Source organism: Dasypus novemcinctus, unplaced genomic scaffold (assembly GCF_030445035.2).
Source record: "Dasypus novemcinctus isolate mDasNov1 unplaced genomic scaffold, mDasNov1.1.hap2 scaffold_161, whole genome shotgun sequence".
NCBI lineage: Eukaryota > Metazoa > Chordata > Mammalia > Cingulata > Dasypodidae > Dasypus > Dasypus novemcinctus.
In genome coordinates, this window is record NW_026688159.1 from 450,966 (window position 1) to 463,408 (window position 12,443).

Sequence of the window (12,443 nt, forward strand, 5' to 3'; positions counted from 1 at the left end):
GGGTACCTCAGATTCAAGAGACATCCCGGGGGGCAGGCTGAGGGCCATGGTTGCTTCAACCGGAAACTACGCTTCTGTGTGTGAAGTGAAGCTCATGAGACTCAAGGGGCCTCCCATCAGTACTCGAGCGAGAGTTGACCTGAACTGGAGACTCACCTGGGCACCACTGATTGTGGGTGGCTAGGAGAAGAGGAAGGAAGCATTTTGTGGGATTATTTTATACACCATTAACTTCCTTTCCAATGGAATCTGTGTTCCACGTTATGGGTTGAGCTGTGTACCCCAAAAAGATACCTTGAAGTCCTAATCCTGGGTACCTGGGAACACGAACTTTTTGCAAAAGCGTTATTGTAAGCAGAATCATTTAAATTGAATGAGGCTGACTGCAGTGGGTGGACCCTTAGTCCAGTTTGGCTGGTGTCTTTAGAGGGGGGGTGTGGACACAGACAAAAGTGGGGGGTGGGAGCACCATGGGAAAAGAGAGCAGGCCATAGGGTGACTGAGGAGGCACTGAAAACCCAAGGCTTGCTGGCCAAGGGACAGGTGCCCCAGTGGCCAGGACTGACACACCAGCACGGCCCACGCACTTGCGGCTTCCGCCTGCCGGGCTGAGAGAGCCGTTTCTGGTGTTTTTAGCTACCCAGTTCATGGCACTTGTGACAGCAGCCTGAGAAAATTGAGGTGTCCCTCTTCTGGCAGTCCCATCCCTCCAGGAGGCCTGAGGGATAGCCCAGGTGCCCAGCTGTCCGCCAGGCTGAGGGTCCCCAATCAAGGCTTTTATCTAATCAGATGCCCTGAGGAACACCCTGGGGACGGACAGAAACAATGTTGAAAAGAAAGGAATGGGTGACCTGGACAACTCTGAACACCCTTCTCTTCCTTCCTTCCGCCCTTTCTTGGGGGCTTCGGCTGCTTAGACCCCCGAGGTCTTCCCACCACGCACACCTTCCCAGAGGGGCCGGGCCAGACGGTGCAGACCTATTCCTGGTTCTCCTTGTCGGTGGGAAGGAGGCCCGAGGGTTCCAGTGGCCCAGGACCGTCCATCAGCCTGGTTGCTTGTTCACGGCCGCGGGAACCACCGCACAAACTGCTCAGGGGGCCGCATCCTGCACACTGGATAGCCTCGGTGCTCCTTTTCTAGACTGTCCTTGCACCACCGGATTGCTGCAAGGCCCCTCCAGCCCGGGGGAGGGGTGCCTCTGTGTCTCACAGTACTAAAAGCTCTGCTCTTTCGGGTCCAGGCGCCCATCTCACCGACCCTGCCGAGCAGCCCCTGCCCCCTCCACCCCCGGGCACCCCATCGAGTCCTCCTCCCTGGTGAGCACTCCCTCCTTGCCCGCCCCCCACTTGACCTTCCTGGTAGCCCTTTCCCACTATGATGTCCTGCTCCCACCCCCACAGAAGCATCCCCCACCCTGCCCAGGTCCCACCCCCACGCCCTTGCTTGGCCCCCAGATCCCTTCCACGCGGTGCCGCTGGGTGTCCAGTCCCCGCTCCCGGTGGGTGGCACAGCCCTACCACAGGCCCTCCCTGACAGGGAAACCCTGCCCCCAGCACCGTCTCACCCCCGCCGCGCGGTGCCGCCCCTTGCGCCTCACCGGGGCCTGGTGGTAGAAGTAGCTGCGCTCCTTGGGGTCCAGGCGCCGCTGCGGGACATAGCTGAAGGCGGACTGCGCCGAGATGGGCGGCGGCCCTGGCGTGGCCCGCAGCGTGGCGGCGGTGATCTCCTCCTCATCCGCCAGGCCGCCCGCGTCCAGCTTCTCCGCCCAGGCCATGTCGGTCCCACCCGGCCGGGGGCCCCGCCCGAGTCCGCCTCCCTGGCTGCCCGGCGCCCGCGTTCAGCAGTTGCCAGGGAACAGCGGCCTCGCGTCACAAAGCTGGGACGCAGGCGCAGGGCAAGGGGCGCAGGGCAGAGGGCGCAGCTGGGCTGGGGATGGGACCGTGCCCTCCCGTCTCCTTGCGGGTCCCTGGAGGGCCCACTTGGGACACAAGGAGTCGCGTCTGCTGGACTGGGGGCCTGCGCCTGCTTGCCCTTGCCCTTGCCCTTGCGCTCCCGGAGGGTTCCAAGCGGGCTGTCCGGAAGAAGAGCAGGCCATGGCAGCGCGGCATCTGAAACCCTCCAGGAGCCGCGGAACAGTAGTGGAAGCCTCAGGTGGAATTCACTGCCATGGTGTATTAACTCAGTGTGTCCGCAGCAGCATCTTGTCAACGTGCAACAAGTCTGTTTTCAGCGCCTCGGTCACCACGAGTGGGCACCGCTCACGGTACTGGCAGGTGCTGTTGTGCAGCGGCACAAATCGAATCCATTCAAGTGGTATCTTTCAAAACTGAGCTGTTCCGCAGCGCTCTGCTGTTTCTTGAGTCAAATGCTGGTTCAAGAGGTGTGTTCCTTCTGTCTAAAATTCGCTTAAGTCTAAAGCCTGGGATGTGTGTGTATCAGTAAAAAGGAAAAGGAGAACTAAACAGACCTTGGGAATACTTTAACCAGGGCAGCTCTAGGAAGACTGGCTTGAAACATAAATGATAATGAGGGGCAAGACTTGTGAAATCTGGGGAACAGTCGGTCATTCCAGGCAGAGGGAAGAGCATCTGTGGTGGCCCTGAGGCCGAGCCCATTGATGTGCAGGTGGCAGAAAGGGAGGACAAGGGCGGTGCAGCTTTCAGAAGGGGAAGGCAGTAGGGAGTGCAGGTGGACAGGCAGGCAGGGGAGGGGGCGGTCTCAGGCCCGGACCAACGAGCACCCCTCTCAGGAGGCTTCTTGCCTGTATGTCCTTGATTCAGGCAGAGGTTTCAGAGATTTTTCAGTACCAAGTCCTTGATGCTAATTAACAAAAGCAATAACCACACACTTACAGTGGCACCCGTAGAAGTAGAGCACCCTAGAAATATGGCACCCCTAGAAGTACAGCACACCTAGCAGTAGGGAACCCTAGAATTATGGCACCCCTAGAATTATGACCCAGCAAGCCAGTCTGTGCTCTTCCTACACCACCTTACACATGGACACAACCATTCTAAGGTCCACAGGATGGAGGAATAGAGTATGGATTGGAGTGGACTTACTGATATTTCTATTCATGAACTATTGTGATTAGTAATTGAAGAAAATGTGGCATTGGTGTGGAGAAAGTGGCCATTTTGGCTGCTGGTGGTGGGAGTGGGAGGAAGAAATGTAAATGTGGGGGCATTTTTGGGATTTGGAGTTGTCCTGGGTGTTGCTGCAGGGACAGTTACTGGATATTGTATGTCCTCCCATGGTGCACTGGGTGGACTGTGGGAGAGTGTGGGCTATGGTGTGGACCATTGACCATGAGGTGCAGCGGTACTCAGAGTTGTATTCACCAAATGCAATGAATGTCTCATGATGATGGAAGAGTTTGTTGTTATGGGGGTTGTAGTGGGGTGAGGGGGGTGGGGGGGTATAGGGTGTGACAGGGAGGGACAAGAGAGCTCACAGAAGGCAGAAGTGACACTGGGCTTGGTCTGGGTAGCAAAGAGGGACTGTGGAAGGGTTTCCGAGGCATAGTATGATCCAGAATAGTGCTCAGGCCCAAAGCCATGAAATGCTCTAAGAACTGTAAGTGAGACCACTTCACAGGTTTCCCAGAGATGTGAGAATCCTTTTGGCCTGGCCCCCAGGTGAGCGGGAATTCACTTGGGTATATGAACACATCCGAATCGATTCCAGCTCTCTCCTGGTCAATCTTTCATTTGCTTCTATTTGTCTCATTCCTTCTCTGCAAAGAAGCATAAAATTTAAAAGTGAACTTAGAGCTCTAGAACTCATAGAGTTTCAATAACCTATGCTAAAGCTTAAAAAGCCTTAAAAAGTAAAGATAAAGAGATCTAAAATGTTACAGCATGATGGGGCCATGCGATGGTTAATCACCATCCAGTTGGTGCCGAGTCATTGGATGATGCAAGCCCTGGCCTGCCAGTGTGAGGGCATGCTGTAGGTGGCTTTAGACCATTAGGCAGTTGCAGCTATGGCTGATGACATCCACAAACAAGGGTGACTGCCTTCAGCAAGGAGGGGAGTCCCATCACCCCATCAGCTGGAGATCTTAAAGCAAAACCAAGGCCCTCAGCAGTGGCAAATCCTTTCTCTCCTTCTCCAGCTTCTCCCAAGGAAGTCATCCCCTGTGCTTTCTCCAATGCATGGCCTGCCCTAGGAAATCTGAACTTGCCTATCCCCAGGGTCACTGAGCCAATTCTACTAACAAATCCCTCCCTATTTACATATGGACCCATATCCTGTTGGCTGTTTCTTCAGAGAATCCTAATACTGGTAGAAATGCAGATGTTACTAGATAATATGTCCTGTGATTACTTTGTGGTGGGCCTTTTTCTAAATGTTTTTATGTGTATTAACTCATTTCATCCTTATTTTCTGATTAGCCATTTGGAAATGAGGCCCAAGGTCATACAATTTGCGAGAGAGGTTGAAATCAACCCCACGTGCCTGACTCATGAACACAGATTCTCAGTCCTCTGTTACATTGCTGCTCAGACAAGGTTCAAGTCTCATCTTCACCCGTGGTTCTGTATCCAAGGCAGGCATTGACCATCTGTGAGCTTTGGAGAGGAAATACTGCCCAAGTCCAAGGCCCCAGGAAATCATACAAGCCTGTGTTCAAGTGCTTAGCATAGAGCTCAGCACAGAGCGGGTGAAAAGTAAATGGAAGCTCCTTTCCCTGTCCAAGGCCCCGGAACTAGCCAGAGGTAGAAACCCAGTCTCCAAACTCTGCGGCCCTTTCCACATCTGCCTGCCTTGTCTCACTCTCCCCTCAAGCTTTAACCTGACCGTAATTGGAGAGTGAAGCATCTGTACTTCACTAAATACAATGTAATTCACGGATGATTTACATTTTAGATTTTCCCCCAATCAAACCTGCCCCCTTACAACCCAACCTAAATGTACTTTACTTCATTGTATATTTAAAAAGAGAATACTCCTGAATATATATATACTTAAATATTTTATTTTAATGTACCCCTCTCCCCGGTTGTTTGCACTTGCTGTCTGCTCATCTTCTTTTTAGGAGGCACTGGGAACCGAACCTGGGGCCTCCAATGTGGGAGGGAGGCACGTAATTACTCAAACCACCTCTGCTCCATTTCATATGTCTCATTGTGTTTCTTCACTGTGTCTCTTACTGCATCATCTTGTTGCATCAGCTAACTGAGTCATCTTGTTGCATCAGCTCACCAAGTCAGCTAGTCCTGTCAGCTTGCTATTTGGCTCATCATCTTTATGAGGCACTGGGAACTGAACCTGGGATCTACCACAGTGTGGGTACGAGTCCAGCTGCTTAAGACACATCCACTTCCCTATATTTTATTAAAGGATTATTTCTGTATAATTCTACAATTATAAATGTTATAGTAATCCAAAGTGCTGTCATCTGTTTTCCCATTGCTCCTCCTCACCATACATTATATCTGCTAACAAAGTACATCAGGAAATGGGAAAAAAAAACATTTCTTATATTTGTAGGAGGAAGAAATGAAGGTCTCTAAAAAGCATACTCTTTTCATTTAGCAGATAACTGTTACAAGATGGCAGATTTAAAAATAGTCATTCATTGTATTCATTTATTGTACTTGATTGATTCTGTTTGACATATAAAATCAAGTATCTATGATACTAATATTAAATTGAACTTTAATTTTAAATCAATCACTGACACTTGGTATTCACGGTATAGGGAAAATAAAGGCTCCTTCCATGTCTCTGTAAGATCTAGACAGATCCTTTTCAGATCACCAAATAGTCCATAATTCTGCAAAATGGCTAATTCACAAATAAGGGTCTTTTTATGCTGAGACCCATAAAAACACAACTCCTTTCATGATCTGAGTTCTGAAGTCACTATTCCTTCTTGTCAGCACTGAACCCCGGGGTTTTGAGAAAACAATTTTCTTGATAAAGATTGACAAATTCAAGCCTTGATTTTAGCATCTCAGCCTCATGAAAATGGATCTGTTATGGGAAGAATAAAAAAAAAGGAACTGGCTAGTATAATCCTTCACAATTGAAATTACAGTGTTGAACTTGTTTGTCTCTAACAACCTGCCCACAAATACTTACACACACATAAGAATGGAAGCTCCTCGAGGGCAAATCACAGCTATCTTACTTGTGTACTCCCAGAGCCCAGAACAATGCTTAGTACATAATAAGAGCTCAATAAATATTAGTTGCTTAAATAAGAGGGATATTTAAAGGATCAAAGATGATTCCTGTCCTCGAAGACACAATCAATACTAGAAGTATGCAACAAGCCAATGCAGAGTGTGTGAAGAAAATCCACATTCCAGCCCTCAGAGGAGGTCAGGGTTTTAGGTTGTGGGGAAAGAAGAGACCTGAGTGGGGTGTTGCTGAATGGACAGAATTTAGTCATGAGGAGATGCTGTCTGGAGGGAGAGGGGGCACCTGGTCAAAGGAGCAAGGGGAGAGAGAATGGAGTGGGTTAGGTGGGAGGGATGAGACCGCCAGCTTGAAGATAGGTAACAAGGTGCAGCCTCAGGGGATCCCAAAAGTCAGAGCAGAGGAGGTTCTACTGTATCCCATGAGTAGGAAAGAAACAAGGTTCCTGATCACAGGCTGGCATGCTGAGGGTTTTCAGAAGATTAGTCTGGGGTGTGCAAGATGAACTGGACAAGAGTAAGCCAGAGAGGAAACCAGGGAGCAGACTAGCACCAATACCTTAGAGAACTTGGGAAATTCATCTACATTCTACTCACTCATCATCATAATGCCTTATTAAGTAACTTACAAAGGAAACAATAAGGTCTTAGACATTAGGTAGTGATGAAGATACTGGTTTTAGTGAGTCATCCTGTCCATTCTTACACTTACATCAGGGGGAAATTAAAACAGATATTCCAATAATTTAATAACTCTAAAAGCAGAGTTGAGCATATCTTATGAAGAATATAGGCATATTCTGCTTTTGGAAAACTGAAGATCAGAAAATTCTGTATTTCAAGGGAAGCAGACTTGGCCCAGTGGTTAGTGCATTTGTCTACCACATGGGAAGTCCACGGTTCAAACCCCGGGCCTCCTTGACCCGTGTGGAGCTGGCCCATGCACAGTGCTGATGCACGCAAGGAGTGCTGTGCCATGCAGGGGTGTTCCCCGCATAGGGGAGCCCCACACGCAAGGAGTGCGCCCCATAAGGAGAGCAACCCAGCATAAAAGAAAGTGCAGCCTGCCCAGGAATGGTGCTGCACACACGGAGAGCTGACACAACAGGATGACGCAACCAAAAGAGACACAGATTCCCATGCCACTGACAACAACAGAAGCAGACAAAGAAGATGCAGCAAATAGACACAGAGAACAGACAACCGGGGTGGGGGTTGGGAGGGGAGAGAAATAAATAAAATAGATAAATCTTAAAAAAAAAAGAAAAATCTGTATTTCAAAACATAAGCCAAAGATTTATAAAAAATATCAAGTACACTGAAAAGCCTAATTAACAAAGTGGGTACTTCAATTAGAGATATAAGATTCTCAGCCCACTGTCCTAGCAGACTACTTAGGACCCTGGAAAAAGCAAGTATGAATGAGGGATTACTTTGGGGGGTGGAGGGAATGGACCCATACCTGGACAACTTGATAACCAAGTAAATGGAGTTGCCGTTGTTTAATAGCCTCTTTTCCTAGTAAATTTTTGCTGTTAAAACAAACTCTTTTGGGGCCATTAATGCATAGTGCTCCTCTGAAAAAAAAAACAAAGAGAAATAAACTTAGTTTTCATAACAATCCAAAACATTATTTTTTTGGCCAAAATTTACTCAAAATGTGGCTTTTCCTAATGGCAGTACTCTCACATCAATCATGAATGTGTTACTCTTTAGTCTACTGAAAAAGTACTTAGCTTAATTAATGATGCTGTTTATAAAATATTACAAGGAATTTCCAGAAAACATATCCTGAAATGTAGTTTTAATTTCTGTAATCATCTATTTTTCTCACCTTTTTAAGAAAATGATCCTTTCCTATTCACCTCAACAGGCCTTTTAATATAAAAACTAGAACAATTTCTTTTATCTTTTGTGTACATCTTCATCAACTGTAAAAGGTAATACAAATCCTTCTTTATCTAATTTAATTTCAATATCTAGTGAGAGAAGGAAAAAATTCTTCATGTGATACCCTCACAAACAGTATCTTCCTTTACTTCTTTGTTCTGTTTTGATTTCTTCCAAACTGTATTTACCAATACGACAGAAGGCTGCAAAGTAATGACCACAACCAAATGAGGATGTTCACTCACTCAGCTTCAAGAACAAGCCTGTCAGCCTGAAATTAAGGAGGCTTCCTGGGCTAAAGCAAGGAGTAGGTCCTCAAATTAACAGGGGAGCAGTAGGAACCACACACTTCCTCCTTCTCCTTACAAATGGGAGCACACTTTCAATTCAGACAGTGAAGAAAATGTTCTAAGTTCAGCAAAATTAGACAACTAAGCAGCTCAACACATCCCTCTCTTCCATGTCTCCTGACAGCTAATGCAGCCCATGACCGTGGCACCCCACAACTGCATCATGTGACCAAGGGGAGTGGCTGGAGTTCCCTTCCCAGCCCTCTGGTATATGCCATTCCTTCTGTAGAAAGTACCATGAGAGCAGGAGAGGTGGAACATGTGACCATTTGAAGCCTATCAGAGATGGTTCTCTTTGAGATGATTTTTAATTGATGAAAGGAAGGACTTCGACTCAAAGTCAGCATAGTTCAGCAGCTATTTCTGGGAGGATTTGTGTGCTTATATCTGTGATAATGTGGTAGCCACCAGCTATGGGAGGCTTTGGAGCACTTGAAATGTGATATATGATTAGGGAAATGAATTATAAACTTTACTTATGTTTAATGTAAATTTAAGTAGCCATCTGCACTAGTGGCTACTATACTGGACAGTGCAGGCCTAGACTATAAGAGCAGCTAAACAGACATGAGCACTTACTGTGTTATTCCCTCATTTATTCCTTCTTACCATAAGTGTTTGAGGTCAATATTCTTCTTAATGACATTTTACAGATGAGGAAGCAAACAGAAAAAGGTTAAAAAGGGTAAGTACACTGTGCAAAGACATTCTGCTACTTTGTGGCAAGCTGGATTCAAATACAGTCTATATACTATATTCTACCATCTATACTCTAGAGCCTCATGTGGGGCAGGGAAGATTCCATTTTGCATTCTGTGGCTACTAAGCTCCACCTGTCTCCCAAAGAGATAACAACCACTAAGGTTCTGTAAATAAATCCCCTGTTACTTACCTACTGTATACCAATAGGTTATTAACATTTGGAAGCAAAGTAGGATCTTGCTCCTAAAAGGTCGATCAATTCAATTACCAGAGATTTATGAAAGTGAAAATCCACAGGGTTCTCCAGGGAATGGTATGTTGTAAAAAATGATTTCATTTGATATTTAGGAAGGAGTTTGGGATCCTAAAAATCATCTATTCAAACATGAGAGAAAAATAAGATACAAAACCAGAGAATAAAGTGAAGGTAGTGAGTTACCTATGTATAAATATTTGATACAAAATTCCTTTAATGAATGATATTTTTCTAGGACTTAGGACTGATATCTTTCTTAACACAGCAATGAAAAATATTCTTGTTATAGTTAAAGTCTAATAGCTTAACATATTCTTAAAATGTGTTTTAAAAGTAGTCACTGAAAAAAGAACAATAAACATCATGACAATGCTGTCAAATTCAAGAAACATCTCTGAAACTCTCAGAATTGCTTTAAGGAGGACACTCAGTTAAAAATTTTAATCCAAGAAGAAATGATAAAACTGACATCTCAATTCAATAAATAAAGGATTGCAATGGAAAATTAGTTATCTGTCTAGTAAAGAAGAGTTAAACTCCTACCAAACATCAGACTATGAGCATATCTCCTTTTACTGAGTTTTGCTTTATTGCACTTTGCAGATATTGTGTTTGTTTGTTTTTTTAAATAAACTGAGGGTTTGTGGCAACCCTGGGTCAAGCAAGTCTATCAGTTCCAGTTTTCCAACAATGTGAGCTTTCTTCATCTGTGTCACATATTAATTGAGGTATATACATTTAAAAATAAAAATAATGCTTTTGCATATTTAAAAGGCTATAGTACACGTGCAGTGGGAAACCAAAACATGCATGTAACTCACTTTATTCTGGTGGCATGAAACTCGACCAGCCAAATGTCTGAGGTATACCTATATAATAAATCACAATGGGGATTAAAGATCCAATGGGGAAAAATTAGTAAATATTTGCACTAACACATATTTGGTGAAATAATCTTATGCATGATGGAAAAGTCAGGAACCATTAAAAGACAGGTAGATTTGGTCACACAAAACTTAAAAACACAACACAATAGAAAGATGAATTAGGGAGCAGGAAGGCAATTCCTAGGAAATACAAATGGCCAATAAGCATATGACAAAATGTTCAACTTCATTATTGCTCACTCAAATGCAATTTAAATACATGAGAAGTCACCCTTTTCCACTGAACTGAGTGGCAAAAGCTAACAGAACAAAAATACTGTGCAGTGGCAGTGGGGGTGACACAGCCACCTTCACTCGCTGCTGGGGAGGTGTGACATCTACCATTCAGAGTCACTACTGACATTACACCAGTGGTCCCACTCTTAACATTCTAGTCTGCAGCTTAAAGGAACATGGGCTGCAGTAGAATGACACACAAGGGTGTTTACTACAGCACTGCTGATAGAGACCAAAGTTGGAAAGAACCTGAAAGATCATAAGCTGGGAAACTGGTGAGTAAGTCCCATAAAATACTGCACCACTTTGAGGAAGAACGTATTTGTTCCACATACATTGGCCTTGAGGAAGGTCTATGTATACTGTACATAATGGTAAATTATATGATATACTGGACATAAAGAGAAAAGCAAATTGGTTTATATATTTGTGTATGTTGGGCATAGAAAGCACAGTTACAAATTTGTTATTTCAGGGAAGGGAGGTGTTTGGGGTTAACTAATTTTAGTGTTTATATGCCTTGGCATTGTTAAAAATGTTTTAAAAGAAAAGAGTAACGACTTTCCACTTCTTTACCTTTTACCAGAATATGATCCTGAGTCAAGTTTGAAGGACAAAGCAGAAGGTGATGAAGTCTGTTGGGACTATTTCCAATCACACAAAAAAGATGTGCTGTGAAGTTTATGAGAGTGAATCTTTATAGCACAGATACCACCTAAAATAAAGTCTACCAGAGAAGAGTGAAATTTCTGACTTGGTTAAAAAATACACTCAGAAATAATTAGGATTTGTAGAGTTCAGAGATTCAGACTTTTTAATCAAATGGCTATTGTGCATGCTAAGCCCTTTAAAACCCTTGAAATGAATCAAGGAATATTAAGATTTGTATGCCTTCAACACTTGAAACCATCTAGAAATCTCACACAGCAGGAATTGGTCCTATAGGACAAGACAGAAATGGGGTCAATTTATCAAAGAAAAGGCCAGCTGTTGCACCTAGCTCCAAGTAAATGAAAGTTTTCCCTTTTAATAAAGTTATGGAGACAGGTCAAAAGAGAAAAGACGTAGTTTTCAGAAGGGGCACAAGAAACCTGTTTGTCCTCCTTGAAATAATGCCATACACCTTTTGTTTTTACCTTATAGAAAGGATATTCTATGACTGAGAATAAGTAAAGTTGTGTCAGTTGTGCTAGACTCAGTCTGTCCAGATATGATTCTTCACCTGAAATGAAAACATCCCAATCAGTTATACTTGAATTTTGGTACATGTAATGAAAAAAATCATGAACATACAGCACTAATTCATTCATTCCAGAAGTGTGATGTATTTTTAAATGACACTAGAAAGTGAAGTTGTTAGAATTATGCTCTCATGCTTGTTTAACCAATGATATCTCATTTTGACTTCTATGAACCCAAGCTCCTACCTTCTGACCCTTTGCATGATTCAGGCAGCTACAGCAGCAGACCCCTGCTAATGGGAGCATCTCAATGATCCCCTACAGGAGCATGAATGGCCCGTTGAGGTGCTGATATCTTCCACCTATGGGAAGCACATCCACCAGCCCATCAAGCCTCTGAACCATCACCATGGCTGTGCCAACCACGTGAGGGCTGACTTCTACAGGAAGAACGACATCCCCAGCATCAATTCTCCTGGCTTTGGGCACTTTTCTCCAGTCTGAGGCTCACCCCAGGCTCCAAAGGCCCAGGGTCTCCTTTTACAGGGGGTGGGGAACTTAGGGCCTAATATCCTGGGTCTGCTGACATCTAGAAACTGCAGAGATGCCCCCATCTGGCCTTATGGTGGGGACAATGAAAGACAAGCAGCTTCCGTAAGGGCCCTTGGTCAAGAGCCTGGGAGACACCTTTAGGATATAGGCACATCCAGCAGGTGGACTTTTACATGAGACTATTTCAGATTAAGTGATG